The 17,778-nt window shown below is 42.5% G+C and overlaps 1 pseudogene across 1 annotated transcript; it reads left to right on the forward strand.

Moving 5' to 3' along the window:
• The first annotated feature begins 8,793 nt into the window (after positions 1–8,793).
• LOC309608217 (chromatin modification-related protein MEAF6 pseudogene) lies at positions 8,794–12,866 on the forward strand (annotated as a pseudogene). Its single transcript has one exon. The product of its transcript is annotated as a chromatin modification-related protein MEAF6 pseudogene (transcript).
• Positions 12,867–17,778: the final 4,912 nt, after the last annotated feature.

Genomic DNA, 17,778 nt, shown 5'->3' on the forward strand with positions numbered 1-17,778 from the left:
AAGCAGGAAGATAATGGAAAGTTCATGGAGAGAGTAATGGACCCCCAGCCCCCTTCCCTCACTCTGCTGGTGGCCACGCCAGTGTTCTCAATGCAGGAGTTTTGTCGGTGATGGAGTCTTTTTTCAGATTTGATGGAAAAATATTAGGGATAAAGAGAGTAGGGCCAATAAAGAAATAAGGAAAAGTATTAATCAAGGAAATCCAAGAACTGTGCAAGAAAAAAAAAAAACATAACCACAATATACAGTAGGCTCAGCAGTGAACGATAGTCACAGAGTTCATGATCATGAACAGTGTAAAAAATGGTGATTATAACCTTGCTGGGAAGACAAGGAGAGTGAGGTGTGAAAGACGGTGTAAGGGAGCTGAAACTTCAGCTACCTCCACAGGGTGGAAATGGAGGGTCTAAAATTGGTAGATGAATAAATAACAATATAAGCTGATTTAGAAATGTGGAAATAGAAACCAAAGAAATAGCTAAAAGAATTAAATGTGGCTAATTGCTCAGGAATGGGAAACATGGGAGGCAGGTAGTAAAGATTAAAGGTGGGGTAAGGATATTTCTGTCATGACTTTGGATTTAATTATAAGCCCTCTAGTATCTTTAAAATTATATGCAAAAAAAGCGAAAATGTACCTAAAAATAAGATGTGAAATCTCATGAGACCAGTAGGCTCCAGCTTCCTACTTTACATTTGGATGAATCTGTGAACCTAAGGATGGCTTGGCCATGGGAAATGGGAAGGGCAGGGATTTGGAAATGCCAGTCCTCTCCCCAGGGTCTCTGTCTATCCCTGCTCTCCACTCACACCGGCCTTTCATTCCTGGAACACTTGGGACTTCTTCCCATCATATTCCCCATATCAGGGGTTTTGAACCAACTGTTCTGTCTCCTTAGTATATTCTCTTCTGTCCCTCTTTTTTCTCCCTCCTTCCCACTCTTTCTTCAGCTCTCAGATCCTAATACCTCCCTCATGGAACTCTCAGTCAAACACCCTTCTGTCAACTCCCATGTAACCTTGAACTGCTCTTCTGAAGCCAACTTCACAGTGCTTTGATCCTTTGATTCATGTCTCTCTCCCCCACTTAGCCTATAAGCAGCAGGGTGTCTACATTTTTTTTCTTTCTCCCTAATCCTAATACTAGCACAGTAGCTGCCCATAAAATACACTCCAAAAGGTGCTGAATGAAAGAATAAGTGAATGGATGAACAAAAAAACCCAAAAAACATGGAATGAATGAGGCTGACACTCTTTTAATGGAGAAGCTTGATACTCCCAAAGTTGTGTAAATCCAGAAAGAACTTTCCTATGGAAGTTTATGCATTTCCAGCCTTGAAGATCACATGCGATAGTACTTAGAGTGAAAAGAGAAGCTACTTCCTTGACTCTGTGGTTAAGAAATGCCCCGTATGAACTCCTTTACACTATTGATGGGAATGTAAACAGCCATTAAGGAAAACAGGATGGTTCTTCAAAAAATTAAAAATAGAACTACCATATGATCCAGCAACACCATTTTTGGTATATATCCAAAGGAAATGAAATCACCCTCCCAAAGAGACATCTGCACTGTTATGTTTATTGCAGCATTATTCATTGTAGCCAAGATGTGGAAACTACCTAAGTGTCCCTCAGTGAATGAATAAAAAAGATGATGTATATATACAATGGAAATCTATTCAGCCTTTAAAGGGAAGGAAATGAAGTCATTGTGACAACATGGATGAATCTGGAGGGCATTATGCTAAGTGAGATAATCTGGACAGAGAAAGACAAATACTGTATGATCTTATTTATACATGGAATTGTGAAAAAAGAAAAAAGTCAAACTCATGGAAGCAGAAAGTAGAATGGTGGTTACTAGGGGCTGGGGGTAGATGGGGGAAAAATGGGAGATATTTGTCAAAAGGTAGAAACTTACAGTTATAAGATGAATAAGTTCTGGAGACATAATGTACAGCATGGTTACTGTGATGGTTAATGTTATGTGTCAAGCTGACTGGGCTGAGGATGCCCAGAGAGCTGGTAAACATTATTTCTGGGTGTGTCTATGGGGGTGTTTCTGGAAGAGATGAGCATTTGATTCAGTGGACTGAGTGAAGAGATCCACCCTACCTACTTGGGCATCATCCTGTTCATTGGAACAAAAAGGTGAAGGAAACACAAACTCACTCTGTCTCTTCTTGAGCTGGGACGTCCATCTTCTTCTGCCCTTGCAGCTCCTGGTTCTTGGACCTTTGGGCTCCAGGATTTATACCATCAGCTCCCACTTTGTACACTTTTAATGTATGCAATTTTTATTTGTCAATCAAATCATATATCAATAAAACTGGGAAAAAAAGAAATGCCCTTTATATACTCAGTATCCTTCCTTAATGGCAAATCATCAACAACACTCCATCATAGCTCAAGAGACACATAATAAGCAGCAATAAATATCTAATGATTTCTTGACTGGTAGTAGTTTGGAAACTGGTATTCAAATCTGTCTTAAAGGTAAACCTCGTAACATGCAGGAGATGTATTTTATGTCTCCTGTGATGATTATACCTGACAACAAGTCCCAAAATATTAATGAGAATAAATCACCAATTTAGGGATAGATGATTTCTTTAGGACCTTATGGGATTTAGAGGTTAATTTCACTCCGTGTTCAGATTTCAATGAACACAGATGGTTTTCCAGTTTTCCAACAACAAAGCCAAGTCCAGCTGACTTCTTTCTCTGGGGTAGAAGGTAGTGTTGAATTTCACTATTCTTCTGCTTAAATCCTGAAGTTCGCGACTTTGATCTTTTAAACCACACCACTGCTTTCAGCTCAGGCTGGAAGTTGTTTTGAAGCTTCTGACTATGTAAACAGAGCTGGCTATTGGTTACAAAGTTACTCAGATGTCTAAGACCGCTCTAGAAGAGATAGCTGCCAAGAGCAGATGTTCTATCAGATCAGATTGTATCAATGCCATATAGACATGCTTCCTTCAAAATCTCTTTCACGTTGCTAGGTCATACAGGGAAGGAACTGTGGGGGAAAGCTCTGGGCATATAAACAGTATGCATATATTTGTGTCATGACAATACTCAAGTCTACTCTTGAGATGCAATCTGGGAGCAAAATGCTGTTATGCATCCCCTCAATTTAAGGCTTGACTATTTGAACATCTGACTAAATTAGAATGCTGGTGAAGGATAACTCTTGTCTTCTAGGAGACCTTTGGATTCCGACACTCTACTTACCCACTTTTACCCAATAACATTTTGTTATTCAAATTTCTTCAAGTATCATATTTAAAAAATACACTCTTCTAATACCCAATCAAGCTATGTTTCCACTTGGGGATTTTTTCCCCTTCAATATACGACAGATATAAATGGTTCGAGTTTATTTTTTCCATCTGCTCTGCATTCAGGAATCTGCCATAGTACTTAGAAGCACGGAAGTTCAGTTTGCATTGTTCACACTGGCTCTCCACCAGGCTATAACACAAATTCAGCTGAGACCTACTATGTAGCTGTGGTGTCGCTGAAAGGACCCAGGACCCCTAGTTACTAGATAGTCAAACAAAATTCTCTGACTGGGCCAGTATTTCATTGCAATTTTTCTTTATATTACAGTCCCACTCTCTTCTTCAGTTTGAAATTACCTCTGTCTACCACCAAACAATATTCTACTGCAGGAGAAAATGGGAAAAGCCCCTCACATTAAGGTTATTTCTTTCCTAAAGTCCAAAAGTTTGGGTATATTTTGAGGAAGCATGAAATATTCTGGAACAGTAAGGACACAGGTTTTGAAGGCAGATCCATCTGGATTTCAGACCTGGCTCTGAGCTTGAACAACCTGACTAACCGTTATGAACCCTGAGGATGTTATCTACTTCATAAATTTGAGGTAGTAAATCCAATGAGATATTTACCATCATTGCCCAAATGTAAGACATGAATGAACATAAGATATATCTCAACTTTACCAGAAAAAAATTTTAGGGAAAAGAAAAGTCGTTTCATGATGCACATCCTGAAATTGATTTTAATGTGGTTTTGGAAAGGGGGTTGTGATGTGCTAATGTTAATGTGTTTGTATCACATACTAAAGTCCAGTCAGAAATCAGGTCATTCTTTTTTCTGATCCCATGTTTTTAATCTCTTCTTGTAGGCGTGGCATGTGCCACAGATGCCAAAGTTCTAGCCACTAATGGTTTTCCCTGTCTTCCTTAGTAGAAGAAACTCTGGCTTTTAGCTAGGCACCTGTTCACCCAGATGAAAGATTCACTCCTTTATTGTTCTTTTGCCAGGCATGAAAGTGGCAGTGGGGGTCACAGCTGCTAGGAAGGCCCTTAAAAGATAGCTGGCTTGTGTCCTTCACTGCTTTTGTCTTCCTCCCTTATTTTTCCTGGTGGACAAAATGTGGTTGCACTGGCTGGAGTTCAGGAAGCCTTCCTAGACAAAGGGACATCAGGCCAAGGACAGTGGATCACTGAGAGCCAGCGAGCTGCATCCCTGACAGTGACGGAGCTACTGTGTACCAGGGTGTCCTGTCCATACCAGCGATCCTCCCCTTGGGTCTGGGCAGGATCTGTGCTGAACCTTGCACTCCTCTCTGGCAACACTCCTTCTGAGACCCTGAGCTGCCACAGAAGGAGTCCTGGGACCAGCCCCCTCACTGGAGAGGCCCCGGCAGGCCTGCCGTTCAATAGCCTGCATTCAGTCCAGTCTTCCCACCATCCCTGCTGTACTAACTTCCTATGGCTGCTGTACCCAACCTGGTACTTCTTATCGTGCTGGAGTTCAGAAGTCCAACATCAGGCCCAAATCAAGGTGTTGGCAGGGCCTCGTTCCCTCCAGTGGCTCTAGAGGCAAATCTGTTTCCCTGTCTTTTCCAGAGCTGTATTCCCCCCCAAATCCTTGATTCATGGTCGCTTCCCTCCAGCTCCAAAGCCAGACTCGTAGGACCCTGTTTCCATTCTCGCGAAGCCTTGCTCTAGAGTCAATCTCCCTGCCTCTCATAAGGACAGTTCTGATTACATTTAGGGCCCACCTGAGTAATCCAGGCTAATCCCCCCATCTGACAAGTCTCGATTTAATCACATCTACAAAGTGCCTTTTGCCATGTAAGGTGACATTCATGGGTCTCAAGGATTAGAACCTGGATGTCTTGGGGGCCATGGTTCAGCCCACCGCTCCCATCAAGGCATCTGTCCTGGATCCTCCAGACCAGCCCATCGGGCAACTGAATACAACGCCAGATGACCACAACTGATGCCCAGTGGGACAGAAGAGTCACCCATGGAACCCTGCTGGAATTCCTGGCCCACAAAATCGTGAACTGTAATAAAATGGCGGTTGTTTTCCACAACTGACGTTTTAGGGTAATTTGTTACATAGCAACAGGTACCCCAGAAGGAACAAGTACTGAAAGATTTGGGTTGGCCTGGTCCACTCTGCGCCCACAGGCTCCTCTTGCAACAGACACAGGTCTTGGAGATAGCTGTCGGGTCAAGAATGCTTTGAAGATTACCCCAATCTCCTCCATCATCACTGTTTGAGGCGAAGGAAAGCAGAGCTCCTCTTCTGTTAAAGGAATTGGTTCTGAGCGGATGAAAACCACTCTGGAGCATCTTTCCCCATTTCCTCAGGCTCTTTTCACCTTCTTCTTTTCCCCACCTTTCCCCCAAAGTCTGAAGTAGAGGCATCCTTTGAGAGTAAAGTAGGAGTCGCGGTCTAAGGAGAAGCATCTCTGCTTCCTTTCCCCTCACTTTAATCTCTGTCTTCATGAGCAATCACTAGCTTACCATGTACCTGTCCGAGAGGCACCGCCATACAGCTGTTCTTACCACTCCAAGCTCCAGTGGGTCCCTGTTCTTCTGACCTGGAAGAGCGTGCGGGGGTGTTTTTAATATTCTAGAAGATGAGTTGTCCTAATAGCTTTTGCCTTTACTCTGTCTCGCTGGGAACAGGACACGCTTTCTAATTTTCTTGTTTGGAAGATTGAAATCCTGGATGCTGGCTCTTAAACACACTGTGTTCCTAAATACTCCGCAACAGTTGAGAGTCTGTTTAAAATTACAAAGGATTTTACAGAGGACTTACCGAGTTTGTTTATTCAAGTGACTCAGGACATTTTGTTTCCTGTAAGCACTTCATTTCTTCAGGAGCACAGATTGTACATTTACTGAGAGAGACACTCATGTCCCCAGGGATGTGGGTGAAGAGGGGACATCGAAACAGAAACAAGATGTCACCACAACCTAACCCAGGCCACCCTAGAAGTTCTCCTTGTCCTGGTGCTCTAGGTAATCCCCCCTTCCCACTTCAGATTTATAGCTGACAGAGCTTATGTCCTACCAAAGTATTTGCATTTCATTAGGTGATTTCGGAAAACTCTCAAGAAAATGAACAGTATTTGCTAGTAAACCTGATGGAGAGGTGGAGGTATTTGGAGGATAGGCAGAAAACAGTACTGTTTGCTGAATGAATGGATGAATGGGGACCCCCATAAGGCAGGTTGGCCTTATTCATTCTGACCATACATCTTCAGTCTTAAATCTACCTAGCAACTTTCAAGGTGAAAGGTTGGAATCAGACCCCCAAAGTCATTTTGAATAGTAAGTTTTTGCCATCTTTTTTCCCTTCTCAAAGTAATATTTGTTGAGGTCATAAGGTTATTGAGAGTCAAAGATGATTCCCTTTTTACCCACTTTAAGCATTACTCCATTCTGTTTAATGCAAATATTTTGAGCACGTAATATGTTCCCATCACAGAGCTAAGTGCTAGATCTGGGGGGATGGTGGGAACAAGGCTAGGATGATCAAACATCCTGGTTTTCCTGGGGCACAGGACTTGGAATTGTAAAAACAGGGAAGTCCTGGAGCAATGCAGACAAGTGGGTCACCCCTCCGCCATTCCGGAGTTGTGGTCAAAACATGGAAAGTGATAGTAAACGTGGAATCGCAACAGTGAGACGTGTTGTCAAAGAAAAGGAGAAAGGTGCTCTAGTTTGATGGTGAGGAGAGTTTTCCCCAAAGAGACACTGAAGTTAACAGTAGAAGAATCAGTACAAGTTAGCTCAAAAAGCAAGAGGAAGAGCATTCTAACATGTGAAGCCTTGATGCTGGAGAAAGCATGGTGCACACAAGGAAAGAGGATCCACCTGCTGTGACCAAAGTCGAGAAAAGGAAGGAGAGATTTCTTCATGGCAGAGATGCTCCAAAGCCACCTTGTGAAAGGCTTCTTTGTACATGATATTACAGATTCTAGATCATACCCTAAAGGCTATGGGAAGTACTGGACCTGAACCAAAAGCCCTCTCAGGCACAGAGAAGAAAACTGCCGGGCACTGATAAAGTTGGATGTACACAGAAGGAAGCCAACGTTAAGTAACTAGTGATGGATACGTGTGATCTGCTCATACAGACTTTTACAGCTGCTGGAAAACATCCTGGACTCCATCCGACTCACCCCCAGTCATGTAAGGATGCCCGAAATCTTGCCCCAGAGCAGCTCATTGTAACCCAGGCATGTTTACTCTGCCCTTTGGAAACCCCTCTGGTGGATGAGTTTCTCATGTTCTCATCCTCTCCAAGCCTGTTAATTGAATGGAAGCCTGGCTTTTCCTGGGTCACTTTCTCAAAGTGTGGTCCCAGGACCACAGCATTAGCCCCACCCAGGAGCTCATCAAAGAAACAAACCCTGTGGCCCCTCCCAGACCTACTGACTCAGAATCTCTCTCTGGTGGGTCCAACACCCTGTGTTTTAAGAGGCCCTCCTTTGATTCTGACACGCACTCATGTTTGAAGCCATCGTCCTATGCAAAGCCTGGACAGCTGGCTCCCGGGGGTGGGGGGGAGGGGCGGGGAGGCACTGCCATCTCCTCAGTCCACAGACCATGAAAAGTAGGGGCTACTCCACATCTAGAATCCCTTTGCCAAGACCCTGCATTTTGACCTGCTCTTACTAAGAGCCAAAATTTCCTCTACCCCTTGACTCCTCACTCTACATGCCTTTCTCTTTTCCAGTTTCCAGTTAATGTCATTTCATTTTCTCTGCTTTGTTTCCAGATGGCTGAGCTTTATTGCAGAGAGTCATACAAGCATCATTTAATCAGAAGCGGGCCCTCTGAACCCAGAGCATTCCTACCTCTCTCCTTCCTCCCTTTCTCCCTCCCTCCCTCCCTTTCCTTCTCTCCCTCCTTCCTTCTTTTATTGCTTCCTTCTTCTTTCCCTCTTTCCTTCCTTCCTCCTTTCCCTCCCTCTCCCCCTCCTTCTCTCCTTCCTTCCTCCCCTCCATCCCTTCCTTCCTTATCCATCTTGGCTGACTCGTTATGGAAGTCTTCCCAGCAGCTCTTTCATCCTCAAGCACCCAAACCACCTGTAAATGTCTGGCTGCATCCCTCCCACACCCAGCAGAGCTCCAGCGTCTCACTTCTTCCAGTGAGGTGCTCAGGCCACCTGCCTCAGAATCACATGGGAAGTTTGCTGAAGATGAAGGCTCCTCATCCAAAACAGTGTAAGCCCAATTCCTCCTCAAAAGAGTCCTTTAAATGTTTGAAGACAATCATCGTGTCCTCTCCAAGGCTAACTTTCACCAACGATGTCAGTCACTTTTCTCACATACTAAATACCTCACGACTTATGTAATCCTTGCATCGCACGCTCCCCAATAGTTTCTGGGTTTTCATTATCCTTTTTAAAATGTGCTGGCCATCATTGCAAAGTTAATATTTCAGTGTTACTTCTAGCTTTCCCTGAATAAAGTGTTACCCAGGGTGAGGGCTTTTTTTTTTTTTCTCTCGATTCTATCACAGGAAATGTACCAATTTCTCAATTTCTTAGTTACCAAATGCAGCCAATCACCTTAACTGCTTGGGGAACTTTAGAAAAATGTATACATTCAGGGGCCTCACCCCACTGACTCAGAGGTTTCAGGGAGTGGGACCCAAGAGGCTGGGATTTTCTAAAGTTCTCTAGGCAATTCCGTCAATCAGCCAGCTCCAACTGTACCTCTGTCCTAGACCTTCTGAAAACCTTTTGACTTTGAACTCTGAAAACTGCCTCCGTCTCAAATAATCAATTGTTCATTAAAGGATGACAAGGGGAAAAGGTGCTAAATGAGAGTGGGAACTTTGCTTGATATAGAACCTAAAACGGAAAATGGCATTTTTTTTTAAACAAAAGATATTTATTTCTCACAGTTCTGAAAGCAGTGAAGTTCAAGATCAAGGGTCCCGCAGATGTGATATCTGGTAAGGACTCTCTTCTCAGCTTGCAGATGGCCTCCTTGCTGTGTGCTCACGGGGCCTTTCCTGTTTTGAAAACAGTATTTTTTCTTTCATCTCTCCAGATTATAGAATTTGGAACCCTGTGGTATTTTTGATGTATGATTTCAAATAGAAATATTAGGCAAATATGAATTTATTAATCTGTCTTATTTAAATGACACAGAAAATTGTCTAAAATAACGTTGGGACCTTAAAAAAACAAAAACAAAAAAACTTTGGCTTGAAATTATTTTTTAAAATCTACCCACGAGAGTACAACACGGTGATGCACAAGAAGGCGGCGCTGCCGCAGATCCCGGGCAGCCGGCGGGAGAGACGGAACTCGTGAAGTGGAAGCAGGAGCTGGTGGAAACACTGGCCAACTTGGAGAGACAGATCTGTGCTTTTGAAGGAAGCTACCTGGAAGACACTCAGATGTATGGCAACACTATTCGTGGCTGGGATCGGTACCTGACGAACCAAAAAACTCCAATAGCAACAACGATAGAAGGAGCGGCTCTTCAGTAAACCCTCAGTCACTTCAGCAGCTGCAGCAAGTGCATTGGCAGGAGTTCAGGACCAGCTCATTGAAAAGAGGGAGCCAGGAAGTGGGACGGAAAGTGATACTTCTCCAGACTTCCACAATCAGGGAAACGAGCCCAGCCAGAAGCACCCTGAGAATCTGGATGGATCTGCGCGGGGAGTGAAACCTCAGAAGCCTGCTTCTTCTACTTCCTCAGGGAGCCGTCAGAGCAGCCATAAAAAACGAAAGAATAAAAACCGGCACAGGACTGATCTGAAGTTAAACAAAAAAACCACGAGCTGATGATTAGAAGACTCGTTAGTGCAGAAGCGTCCAGGCTATAGAGCCCTGCTTCCCTCCGCCGACCTCACAAAGATAAACATCCCTCACGTGGCTGCGTGGCCCTCCACCTCTGCTTTCCCAGACTCTGCTTTTCTCTGACTCTGAGTAGTTTGTTCTGAAATGTGGTGACAAACAAGTCATTTCTGTACGACCATATCGGATCATTTACTTTGTGTCATTTTCAGTAACAGAATTGCAGGAAAACCCAAGACATTGTTATCATCCCAGCAAGTTGGCAACTGTGCATTTCTCCCTTCTTGGAACGAATGTCTCCGCCCTCAGACTGGCTGGCACCAGCTTCATCTGTGATGCGCATGGAGAAATGTTCTCTAGGTTTGTTTCATGCTGAACGTAGAACAGGTCACGTTTCAGAGGGAGGCTGTAAATATCTGGCGTTTTCTTATTTTGTTTGTGTTTTATCATTTTTCTATTATTGTTTTTACCATCTTATTTTCTTTGGGGACTTTTTGTAATGCCATTGTACAGCTCATACCTTCCTGCTGACGTATCTGATAATCTGTTTCATGCAGTTTCCAATATTCTTAACTGAAAATAGTTTGGTTTACCATAAATAAAATGGGGACTTGGCTTTTTGGTTTTTTGCAGAGGGAAGGTAAAGAGTGTTTATTTAATAATTACCTATCTTAAATCTTTTTGAGTTAGAAGCAGTTTCATGTTCAAGGAACAGGAAAAGCTGAAAAAACATAAGTTTAAATCAATCCTTTTAAAATGGGTATTTTTATTCTTTTGTGTAAATAAAATTTCACAGGCTTTGACTTCTCATCCTTCACTTTTAAACTTGAGATTGTTTTTTTCACTTACTTATTCATATCATGCCTTACGGAAATTTCTTTTTCCATCTTTCCTCTCTTTGATGGTATTTGCCTGATTAAATATTGCTCTAAAAATCACTAAGGCAAATGGAAAGGCTCTAAATTGTACCCAAAGCTGATAACGCCTGGAGTCCTTGAGCAGAGTGAATGACAGGATCACCGAGAGGCCGCGACGCCCAGCAGATGCCCCTTCCTTTCAGGGTGAATGGGCTGAGGGACCTGTTGATGGTAGTTAACCTGCCCCTGGAGCTGTGGCCATCCACCTTGGCTGCACATTGGAATCACCTGGGATGCTTAAAAAAATACCAATGCCTGGGTCCCACTCCCCAAGACTCTGACTCGGGTACGGCCTAGTATTGGGGATATTCTTTCGAAGAGTCCCTGGCATTCTCATAAGAAACCAAGTTGAGAACCACTGCATTAGGAGACTGGATTGTTCGATTTAAACCCTGTGTCATGAATCAGTCTAAGGGATAAGCTGTGGGGCCTCACCTTTCCTGTGACTCTATTTAGTCACAATCCTTTACTTATGTCCGTATCTTTGTTAGAAAAAATATGTTCCATTTGTGGCAATATCGGTAGAGCTGAAATATGGATGGCGTCTCTTATCAAAACACGTCTACCTTGTCAGATGTGCAAAAGCTTTCTCTTGTTCTCAAATAAACTTTAAAAAAAAAAATCTATCTATGAGATTTTCCATGGGAAAAAAAAGTTTTTTAGCCTCTCGTGATTGACACTTTATTCCAAATCATGATATTTATTTGCTAAATTACTGTTATTGCAAAGTTATTATAGGATATTGAATAAGTCAGACTCCTTCACAGGCTCTTCCCTGGTGGTCCAGTGGTTAAGACTTCACTTTCCATTGCAGGGGGTGCGGGTTTGATCTCGGGTCGGGGAGCTAAAATCCCACATGGCTCACGGCCAAAGAACCAAAACATAAAACAGAAGCAATATTGTAACAAATTCAATAAAGCCTTTAAAAATGGTCCACATCAAAAAAACAAACAAACAAAAAAAAACCTCCCTTAAAAACTGGAAGGCTTGAACTCTCCTTTCTCTCATGAAACTTGTCATGCTTCATAAAAAGCTTATAAAGCTTATAACAGGGGTAATTTGGACCAAAATTCAAAACTGAAACAGGCAAAGTTAGCCCTTTCGAGTCACACCCCTGTGTACGGAACCCAACTTTCCCCAGGACCCCGTGTCTAGAAGCATCACGTAGCCTCTCTTATGCTCCATGCCTAACCACTCCCGAGGTAATTAGGACTCAGCCTCTGTGTCTTTGCCTTATTACTTCCAGATTCAGAGTCCCAGGCAGTAAATAGCATGAAAATTATTTTCTTTAAGTCTGTCCATAGCATAGACCCATTTCTCCTTGCTGCTCCTGGCGAAGTATAACTGTAGATCCAGAAATAACACAAGAGGCAACCAGAGGAGAACTCTGAAAGGGGCTGAGATACAAGCCACCTGGTTTGGGGTCCCACGACTGGGGGGACAGCATAAAGGCAGGGTGTCTCATGTCCCTCCACCAGCAGGGAAAGGCAGTCCAGGCTCAGCATTTCTCTACCCCAACCTAGTAAGAGAAGGCAGGTCAGTTGGCTCAGTCCTCCCCCGGGATGGTCAGGAGGCCCATGTAACAATAGGAGGCAAACCAGCACCATCCATCAGGAGGCTGGATCTGGAGCCCCAGTAACTCTAAGCCCCTGGGAGAGATGTTCTCCTTGAGAACAGGTCAGAAGACTCCTCTTTCCTCCCCCTGCTGAGACATTCCACAGCTCCCAGCCACAGGGAAGATCTCCCCCCACGCCAGCGGAGATTCACCTCAATAAGCTTCTCCGAGGTGGCCAATCTATGGCTTGACTGGGGAGAACCAAACTTCAGAGACTACCACTCTTGGGTGTTAAGTGTCTGCCCCCCCACCCCCCGCCCCCCGTGAGTCCTACAAGCCTTACTAACCCTCCCTGGGGCCATGCAATAAAGCAGAGCCGCCTCAAAAACCCCACAGCATTGTGCTTTTTTCCTGATTTTCCTGAGAGTTACCAGCAGCCATCCTCCTAACACCCCAACAGTGACCTTAGACTGTATTAGAAGATACTTTCTTGTTATCTGAGCTCTGAATCATTTCTCCAGAAATAGGTGCTGATACAGCAGAAGCCTGATACCGTGGTTGTATCATGTTGCCAGTGTTGCCAGGTGGTCAGAAAATTATATGTCACAGCGAACAAAAGAAAGTGTTTGCTGTCGCTCTCCCACGATCTCTTTCTCCAAATTTATTTCCACATTTTAAAAACTTAGAGCTAAAGAATCTATGACTAATCGCTGAGAATGTTGACAAAATATTGATCTGACAAGAGCAGTTGTTCGTGCAAGTGACTCTGGTGACAGTGGAGTTCTTGGACTGAACCTTGACCTTGTCCTAAATGGTTGCTTAGCTTTTTTGGAAAAGCCCTGTCTTGGATCCATCTCTGCCACCTAAAACCATAAATTCAGAGAGTTCTCGATTAATCCAACCCATTTTTATGTTCATTCATCAGTTTTAGGAACAAGGTGAGTGAAAAAGTGCTACAGAACCATCTTATGGACCCCAAAGTGAGTCTGTCAAACTCTTTCAGGTTCCCATTTCTCACTGTACAAATTACTGTTTCCTGTCCCCCAAAAAGTGGGGGAGGGAAGGCTCTAGCTGATAAACCCGCTTTCCAGGACCACACAGTGTCAGATAGAGGGAGGCTTGGAAATAGCTTTTTCCGGACTTGATGAGGCTTGTTTTGTCTGGCAAATGAATTATGTAAACCTTATCCAACAGAAACTGTTTCGAGTCAATTAATGGTTGTAATTACTTAAGATTTCTTTTTAATGAATATGGTTCTCCAGGGATTCGATGATATCCTGTCATCTGTGAGGCCTGATAAATGAAATGTGATTTGTGTCTGACTGCAAACTGAACCCTTGTACTTGAGCCATGCCTGCTTCCCGTGTGCTCATTAAGTGGAAGAAATGCCCTTGATGGAGGCAGGGGGACAGTCATTAGAAAGTGTTCCCAGTTAGCTGGCAAGTGAGGAGAATGGCTGCTCACGTCCTTCTACCTCTCCCTCTCGCCTCCATCCCTTTGGAAGGGAATTAACCTAGCCTGTGACCTCGGAGAAGCTGCACGTTATCACCAAAATCAACCTCACCATTCCCGTCTCCATTAGGTGCAATCAACTGAGATCTCAAAGGGCGATTTGGGGATGATATTGAACGCTCATATAGAAAGTGCAGGAATTATTTTCCCAGCCGCGGCTCTCTCTCCACCAGTACTCTGCTCATCTTTAAGGATGCATCTCTCCAAGAGCTGATAGAGTACGGTGACTTCTTTCTCACATGGACACCCCATTTCCAAGTGATGAGTAAACCATATACAGCTACAGATAAGAGAATCTAAAATGGCACAACAAAGTACTGGAAACCAGTCCCAGTAGGGGCACCATCTATGCTAGCAAACAAAACTCTGCAAAAAAACACCGTTTTTAAATATCTGTTGCCTTCAGTGGATTTATTTTTGCCCAGCAAATCGTTTTGTCTACCCCAGTAAAACAATATTTTTCCAGGACATTTCTACTTGGTAACCTTTATAATCATAAAGCAGTTTCTAGCCAAATTTTTCAGAAAAGGTTAAAATAAATGAACTTTGGTGAACCCATGAAACTCTTAAAAACCTCGTTGCTATCTCCATTGTCATAACTCAAACATTTGATTCACAATTGAAAACGGTCATACGGGAAACTACAAGAAAAGTATATATTTGCTTTGAAATCGATCATTTTTTCTGAAATTTACAGTTTCACTGAATTGTGTGAAACTGGTAACAACGCATATCTGTAATAAAACACCTGAATCCAATAATTCACAATTATAATAGTCTGCAAAATAATCAGTTACTACTCTTTAACATTCAAGCAATGTTTGTTGATTCAAAGTGAGCTGGGGTTTCACTGTCTTTATTTCAGGCTGTTACCATTCCCTTACAAACTCATGAGTTCTACACCAAATTTAAATAGGAAAGGTTGTAAAACAGACAAACACCGATTTATGGCTACAAGCCTTTTCACTGTGGAGTATCTTTCACTGTCTTAAAATTTTAACTCTAGGAAAACCCAGGAATATCAAAGACATTTGAAGATCAGAGACCTTAGTAAAGCATGTGTTCAATCAATAAATATTCACTGAGTGGCTGATAAAGAGTCAGGCACCTGCTAGACCCTTTAGTGACAATGGTGAACCCACCACACTCATAGCCTCATTTATTGCATGTTTGCCATATGCCAAGCACTGTCCTTAGTACTTTGCAAACAAGATATAGTCCCTGACCTCAAGGATGCATTGAGCCTTTGTTTAAATAAAAGTTGTACAACAAGACAGACCAGCTAGATCACAGTGTCCAACTTCCATTTACTGCCTCTGTAATGTGAGCACCCATATTCCCATTCATCTCTTCAAACCCAGATGCAACAGTTGTTCATTGAGTGCCACACCGTACACAAAGAGTGGTACCCTGATGGCAAAGAGCTGCCCGAGGCCACATTAAATAGCCATGTGACTTTTGACAAGTCATAGAAATCTTTTTATCTCTGTTTCTTCATCTGCAAAATGCAAATAATAACCATGATGATGATGGTGATGGTGGTGGTACCTGCCTCTTAAGATGTGTGTGAAGAATTCAGTGATTTAATGTATCATAAGCACCTTGTGCCTGGGACAGAGCAAATGACCAATAAGTTACTTCTTGCTGTTATTTTAGCATCACCATTATTATCTGAATTATGACTGATAAGGAAATAAAGGTACAGAGAAACTAAGTCTAGTCCCCAATATCATGCAGCTAGAAATAGAACTAAAATTCAGAATAGCTTTCTTTCCCCAAACTGACAATTGTTTCTTAAGTAAACTGCTGTGTGCAGCTCTGTAGCCAGTCAGGAGAAGGTCATGCCAACTTACCAGTTCTCCTCAGTCAGCATCAGCCCTAGGTGACGTGCCTATACCAGGAATATTGCATTTAACATGATTTTAGTTAGATGAAGTCTTTTACTCCAAGAGTTTGTAGGATGGTAGAGAAGTAGCACAGAACAAATTCTAATCCTTAATAAACTCCTATAAAGTATGTATTCTTGGCTTAGTTTTATGATAACATCAATGCTCAGATTGGTTAAATCACTTGCTTAAGGTCACAGAGAAAGTGGTTGAATTAGGATCTTCTGTTTCCCAAAATTCTGTGACCTAAAAATATTACTTAGAAGGGGCAATGGGATGGCACAGTTCCAACTACAGTCTCTCTTCTGAACCCCCGTTTGACTGACAATTAAGTATCTGGTAGATCAAGTTCCTCTCATTTCACTTATTTTCAAAATTTTTTTCTGGGAATTCTCTCCCATTTATTTTTCTGAATCATCATACATTTCAGAATCACCTTGTCAAACAGACAGAGTTAATCTTGTTGGAATTTTTATGAGTATTGCATTAAACCTACCAATTAATTTGAGGAAATTGACATATTTATTTTAAATACCCAGTCTCTCCATCTAGCAATTTTGTTTGTTTTTCCTCTAATTGGTCAAAGTTGACTTTCTTCAGTATATAAATTTTAATTCTCTTTAAGTAGATCCTAAACATTTCTGGTTCAAAAATATCAAGGTATTTATTAGAGACATTTTGCTACTGTAAAAGATCCACTTTTCATTATATTTTCTAATGGGTAGTTACTTATATTAAGGAATGTAATAGGTTTTTTTAGTTCTTATGCTAACCAGGAAGTCAAATTTATAGTTGTCTCATCCAAGTATATTCTTCGCTTTTTCTTGGTCACATGGCTACCCGGATTTGCCAACCTCCCTGGCAGCTGTGCGTAGGCTGGTGACCATGTTTGGCCCATGGGATGTGAATGGAAGTGATATGTGCAACTTCCAGATCATCTCCAGAAAAAGCTTTGTATTTTTCTCCTGGAACACAGACTCGATGAGCCATCTTTAACCAGGAAGAAGTAAACAATATTATAAAGCAGGAGTTAGCAAACTATGGCCTGTGAACCAAATCTGACTTGTGGCCTGATTTTCATATAGTCCATGAGTTAAGAGTGGTTTTAATTTTTTTAATGGTTGTAAAAAGAAAGAAAGAGAGGAGGAGGAGGAGGGAGAAGGAGAGAAAGAGAGGGAAGGAAGAAGAAAAACATGACAGAGACCTCACGTGCCCTCAAAACCTAAAACATTTACCTTCCGGCCCATTACAGAGAATGCTTACCAGTGCCTGTTCGCAAGGACTAATGGGTACAGGATAGAAGAACACTGGGTCTCTTAATCACAGGAGCCAAGCAGGTTTGCCTTTTTTTCTGGTCACACCACACGGCTTGCAGGATCTTAGTTCCCGACCAGGGATCGAACCCGTGCCCCCTGCAGTGGAAGCACAGAGTTCTAACCACTGGACTTCCAGGGAAGTCCCAGGTCTGCTATTCTTGACCAATGATCCCTGGACTGTTGTAAGAGGTGAAAAGAAATTTCTATCTTATTTAATCTATTATATTTGGGGTCTCTTTTTTACAAGAGCCATTAATCTAATTAATCAATTCATTAACATTTTTAGCATTAAAAGTTTTTCAGCCGCTCTCTTGCAATTTCTAGAAAGACAACCATGCCATCTACAAACAGCAGGGTTTTTTTTCTCAGTAACAAGCATATTACCTCTTGTATACATTTTTCTTTTTTTTTAATTTTATTTATTTATTTTTGGCTGTGTTGGGTCTTCGTTTCTGTGCGAGGGCTTTCTCTAGTGGCAGCAAGCGGGGGCCACTCTTCAT

This window comes from Balaenoptera borealis, assembly GCF_965194805.1.
Source record: "Balaenoptera borealis genome assembly, chromosome: 12".
NCBI classification, from domain to species: Eukaryota; Metazoa; Chordata; class Mammalia; order Artiodactyla; family Balaenopteridae; genus Balaenoptera; species Balaenoptera borealis.